The sequence below is a fragment of the Colobus angolensis genome, unplaced genomic scaffold, assembly GCF_000951035.1.
Source record: "Colobus angolensis palliatus isolate OR3802 unplaced genomic scaffold, Cang.pa_1.0 Scaffold20, whole genome shotgun sequence".
In the NCBI taxonomy this organism is placed as follows: Eukaryota; Metazoa; Chordata; class Mammalia; order Primates; family Cercopithecidae; genus Colobus; species Colobus angolensis.
In genome coordinates, this window is record NW_012115155.1 from 1,871,350 (window position 1) to 1,877,564 (window position 6,215).

General features: G+C 49.6%; 1 pseudogene; it reads left to right on the forward strand.

The window, feature by feature from the left end:
* The first annotated feature begins 305 nt into the window (after positions 1 to 305).
* LOC105511550 lies at positions 306 to 1,823 on the forward strand (annotated as a pseudogene).
* The last annotated feature ends 4,392 nt before the right edge of the window (positions 1,824 to 6,215 follow it).

The following is a 6,215-nucleotide window of genomic DNA, read 5'->3' on the forward strand; positions in this document are numbered from 1 at the left end:
TGGGGGAAGAAACAAGAGAAGGCTACAAAGTCTTTGGTTCTGAGACAGCTTCTAAGGCCTTCCAACTTCCTTTCATTTAAAAGTGCTCAGCACACGGAAGCACCATACTTTGAGGTATAATTTTCTGAACCCCAGCAGCTTGCACACAGGTGCCAAGACATTCTGGCTGAACAACAGGAGGTAAGGAAGCAAGTTATTGGCTCACTGGTTCTAATGACCAAACTTCAGGGTGAAGAGGAACCTAGGATGGAAGTGAAACAGCAGATGGGGGTCTTCTCCTAAGTGGCTTGAGATGATCTGTGAAAATGGTTCGCTATTCATTTGATCCAGAAAACCCTACTAAATCTTGCAAATCAAGATCTTTCCATCTTTGCGTTCACTTTAAGAACACTCGTGAGGCCGGGTGTGGTGGCTCATGCCTGTAATCCCAGCACTTTGGGAGGCCAAGGTGGGTGGATCACCTGAGGTCAGGAGTTCGATACCAGCCTGGCCAACATGGTGAAACCCCGTCTCTACTAAAAATATAAAAACTAACCGGGCGTGGTGGTGGGCACCTGAGGCAGGAGAATTGCTTGAACCCAGGAGACGGAGGTTGCAGTGAGCCAACACGGTGCCACTACACTCCAGCCTCGGTGACAGAGTGAGACTCTGTCTCAAAACAAAAAAAAGGACACTTGTGAAACTGCCCAGGTCCTCAAGGCTATGCATATACAAAAAGCCAAGAAGTATCTGAACGATGTTACTTTACAGAGACAGTGTGTACCTGTATTCGTTGGTTTTCACACTGCCATAAAGAACTGCCCCAGACTCGGTAATTTATAAAGGAAAGAGGTTTAATTGATTCACACAGTTCAGCACAGCTGGGGAGGCCTCAGGAAACTTACGCTCATGGCAGAAGGCGAAGGGGAAGCAAGGACTTATTCACAAGGTGGCAGGAAGGGGAAGTGCCAAGAGAAGGGGGAAGAGCCCCTTATAAAACCATCAGATCTCGCGAGAATTCCCTCACGATCACAGGAACAGCATGGGGGAACCGCCCCCACGACCCAGTCACCTCCCACTGTTGCAGGACTTTTCCTTAGTTCAGTTCAAGACAGGGCTCTTTGTCCCACAGCTACAAAAATTCAGGCTCGCAGACAGTTCGAATGGTGAGTAAGACAGGGTTCTGTCGTCTTGCTAGGCTAGAGTGCCTGCTAGAGTGCTTCCCAGCAGCAGCTGGAATCCCAGGTTCCACACAGTAAGAGGAGGGGCCAGGCTCCTCCCCACTGCACACGGAATGAACCTCCCGAGCCTCCACCCCAGCGTGCAAGCCAGTTGGAGTTTTTCCAGGGACCCCCTCCCGCCTGGCGTCTCACCACGAGGTCAGTGCCCCAACACGCGGGGATCACAATTCAGATGACAATTCAAGATGAGATTTGGATGGTGACACAGTGCCAGACCATATCGGTGCCATCCTGACGTTACAGTGCGGGAGTTGGTAGTGCCCAGGCCCAGAAGTGAGGCTGGACACAAAGTCAGTGGTCCAAAAAGAGTGCTGAGTTTTTGCTGCACTAGCTTAAAAATGCAGAGAGCAATGCTGAACTTAAGGGTTGAGATGTAGATTCTTTGGTCGTTGAGCACATCCAGGTGCATAAAGCACCTAAAATGCCCCTCCAGACTTACAAAGCTCATGGTTGATTAACCCACACATGAGCTCTCCCTGCCACATCGAGATCATCCTTACTGAAATGGAACAAATTGTTCCTAAACCAGAAGAGGAGGTTGCCCGGAAGAAAAAGTTATCGCAGAAGAAACTGAAGAAAGAAAAACGTATGGCTCTGGAATAAATTCAGCATAAAATAAATGCAATTGAAAGGAAAAAAGAAAGAAGAAACAGGGAACAGGAGTGTGAACAAGAGGTGGGTGTACTTGGGGCATGGATCGTGGGAGGGGACAAGCAGGAAGCTGGGTGCCGTGGGAATCTGCAGGCCTGTGACTTCCAAGGTGAGGCCAGTATCATTGTTTCTTTTGGTTTACTCTTGTTGGGAGCCTGAGAGTTCCCGCGGCGTTGTCCTTGGCTTTCCAGGACATTTAAAGCAATGGTCAACTGGAGCTTGTCCACATGGAGAGAATGCCCCATCTCCATACGCCAGGCAGGTACTGTGTTAGGCCTTCTCATGTCTGTTCTCCTTTCATCCTCACAACACTGCAATGGGGAGATTCTCTGCTTTGCAGATGAGAAAAAATGAGACTTACGGAAAGGGTAAGGGTTAAGAACTTACCCACAGTTGCACCCGCCATCGGGCCGTATTCCAAAGGGCAGCATCAACTGCAAAGACCATGATCTTTTCTCTTTCCTTCTGCCTCCTAGATTCAATGACAAGACCTGGCCTGTGGTAAAATGGAAACATGATTTTGTAGGTCTCCTGGTTCCTAGGCAAGTGCTCACTTCACTGAAGGCAGTTTTTCCTGCAGACTTCTGTCCTAGGAGATCCACGTGGCTTTGTTTTTCTCTGCAGCTGTCTCAGCCTCTTTCATGAATGGGTAACCTCGCTTTTTCTGACTGTTTTGAGATCTTTACATGCTTGCATTTGCAATTCCCTCAGGCTGGGCCTGTGCTGGATACGGGGAGCACAGGGAGGACGCTGTCCCTAAAAGGCTCACAGCCTTCCCTTCTCTGACTCGCCACAGGCCTGACTGATCCCGGGGACAGGAGAGCCAAGGACAGAGGTGGAGGCCGGAGGGCAGGAGTGTGTGGTGGCCTCGCAGTTCGGAAATAGCAGGTGATTCCGCCGCCATCCCTTCAACCTCCTTTTCCCTTTATTCCTTTTTTTTCCACCTATTTAAGCTGCTGTGTCCTTTGCCCCAGGGAAGAGGTATGAGAGCAGAAAGCTTCCTGGCTTTTGTTTTCTGAGCCTTCCTAGAGCCGTAGGGGAACAGAAAGTTACTTGGGCTTGGACGAAAGATCTAGAAGAAAACAACAGGAGCATAAGAGAGGAAGTTGAGCCCGCCCAGACGAAGGTTCCTCGGGCTGGATGAAGGGAAAAAGGTGCAAAGTGGGTTCTAGGTACTGCCTCGTAACTGAGGCCCTGGGAGGTAGCAAGACCGCAGGTGAGTTGAGGGGATTGAGAGCAGAGGAGCTTGGCCTTCATTTCCCTAGGGGGCCGGGGGAGCCAGGTTGGGGGTGGGGTGGAGAGAGCTCTCCTTACCTGTTCCTTCAGAAAGTCCAGTGTCCCAGTGAAGTGACAAGGCCATAGAGGGGTTCCTGTCAATCCCAATGTAACTGCGCAAGGGATTCTCCTTGCTGGCTGCCTAGACAGAGCCGATTTATCAAGACGGGGGAAATGCATTGGAGAAAGAGTAATTCATGCAGAGCCAGCTGGGCAGGAGACCGGGAGTTTTATTATTACTCAAATCAGTCTCTATGATTACTAAAATCAGAGTTTTTAAAGATAATTTGGCAGATAGGAAGGCTTGGGAAGTGGAGAGTGCTGACTGGTCAGGTTGGAGATGGAATCAGAGAGGATCGAAGTGAGTTTTTCTTGCTGTCTTCTGTTCCTGGGTGGGATGGCAGAACTGGGTGAATCAGATTACCGGTCTAGTTTCTCAGCTGATCCACTGAATACAGGGTCTGCAAAATATCCCAAGCACTGGTCTTAGGTTTTACAATAGTGATGTTATCCCCAGGAGCAATTTGGGGAGGTTCAGACTCTTGGAGCCGGAGGCTGCATGACCCCCAAAATGTAATTTCTCATCTTGGAGCTAATTTGTTAGTCCTGCAAAGCCAGGCTGGTTCCCAGGCAAGAAGGGGGTCTTTTCGGGAAAGGGTTATTATCAATTTTGTTTCACCGTCAAACTACGAACTTATTTCCCTCCCAAAGTTAGTTCGGCCTGTGCCCAGGAATGAACAAGGGCAGCTTAAACGTTAGAAGCAAGATGGAGTCAGTCAGGTCTGATTTCTTTCACTGTCATCATTTCCTCAGTCATAATATTGCAAAGGCGGTTTCACCAACGTAACAAGTGAAGGGGTCCTACCATCAGGAATGTGGGGCCTCTCATGGGAACTCCTTGGCTACTGGCTGCTGCCCAGGAACGTCCCAGCAGGGAGTGAGATGGTGCTTGTGAAGACAGACGACAAAGACGATTGGTGGCTTCTATGCCTTGGCACTACATAAGAGTTCCTTTGTTCACCCACCTTGCTCTAGGACATAATCCCAGGGAAAGGGCAGGAGAGAGCCCTGAAATGACTACAATTAAGTTACTACCACTTTTTGGTAGAATTGGAGTTCAAAATAAAAATGTAAAAATTAATGCAAAATAACGTTACTTTTCTTATTCACCGGAGTCAGAGGCAAGCAACAATGCCATGGGAGCAGGGGAAAAGGGCATAAAGATTGCACTGGGTGGTTGGGGAGTGTAATTGCAGAAGGCTTCCTGGAGGAGGTGAGGCTGAATTGAACATATTTAAGGTTGTTGATATGTATGCCAATTCAAATTTCCAATAGTGTCAGAGCTCCTGCTCTAACCAAAACAGCCCTCTATCCCAGGGATGTCATCCCTTGGATGCTCAAAGCCCTGTGGGAACTTCTTAGGGGGCTGGCTGGTCCCAGAGCGTGGGTGCACACTGTTGACTATCCTCAGACTGGCCAATTCCTGTGACCCGCAGAAGCCCGCTGGGCACTGTTTCCCGCAGATGCCCTGTCTGGCCAGCAGGGGGAGCAAGCTCACCGTGGCCCAGGGCGTGGCCGGCTTAGCAGGAGCCCCCGGGGGAAGGGCCGGTGGAAGCCCAGAGAGCTAGGAACACCTGGTGGCTTTACTAGCCTGCTAGGGAGTGGCACCTTTGTCACCACTGGACTTTTAGCCCTCAGCCCTGGGCCCAGCCCTGCATTTTCCTCTAGAACAGTTCTTTTGGGTACTACTCCTGACTAGCAACTGGGCACAGAAAGTAGGAGTTGATGGCACATCATGGTTTCCAGGGACGTCTTGGGACAGCTGGGAGCGGGGCTGGGCCGCTGGGGTTTCTCGCCTGAACTCTCCAAGCCTGTGGCCTGTGGAGAGGCCCCATCCACTGAGTCATGTAAAATGGCAGATGTTGACAAATCATTATGGGCAAAGCTGCCCATCCCACTCATCGAACAGGGGCCATTCCAAATGTCCCTTCATACTGCTACTGATAATAACTTGTAGTCCCACCGTATGATGACATATTATTTAGCAGTTAAAAACCCTGGCGTCCAGGGATATTTAATGACATGGGATACTGCTCACATATAATGTGGATGTTCTCCATTTGTTCTTCCAGAATCTTGCTCTGCCCTGCCCCGCACCCCAGGAGGTTGGCCCCATGCTCTGCATCACCCCGACTCCCTTCGCCTCTGGCTCCAAGCTGGATTCAGCCAACGGGAGACAGCAGCAGAAGATGGAAGGCTGGGAGGAGAGGCTGGGATCTGTTTCCTCCACTCTCCCTGTGCCGGGGCCTCCAGGACTGCAGCTTCTGCTGGGCAGCCTCCCCCTGGACTCTGTGACCACCATTTTTTGCCACTACCCCCTTGATCCTAAGGGTGGTAACAGCTTCCTGCTATTGCCAACTGCTGGGTGCCTCAACATCCTTTGTTGGTTTCCTTAAACTTGTCCACATCTCTGTAAATCATCCTTTACTAACTAGCCCTTCATCTGAAGCGTCAGTATGAATGCCGTTCCTGCCAGGACTCTGACCAATGCACATGGTAAGTGAAAAGAGAAAAATACAGAACTTTGTATTTTAAAAAAGGCAGATACTTTATCTCTGTTATTTCACTAAACCCTCACAGCAATGCAGTGGAATGCAGCTGAAAGGAGTGTTGACACCAGATTCAAATTTAGAAAGCATTTGAAAGCATGGTCTAATAATGTCTCCATGGAAGAGGAAGAACGTGCTGACAAAGGAAGTGATGAAGGTACTCTAGACATTTATTGCATTTAGAAGCTTCCATAAGTTACTACCAGATGGTATTTTTTAATGCATAATATTTTAACTCTTAAGAATGTGCTTCTGGGCTGGGTGTGATGTCTCATGCCTGTCATCCCAGCACTTTGGGAGGCTGAAGTGGGGGGACCACGAGGTCAGGAGATTGAGACCATCCTGGCCAACATGGTGAAACCCCATCCCTACTAAAAATACAAAAATTAGCTGGGCATGGTGGCGCATGGCTGTAATCCCAGCTACTCAGGAGGCTGAGGCAGGAGAATCGCTTGAACCT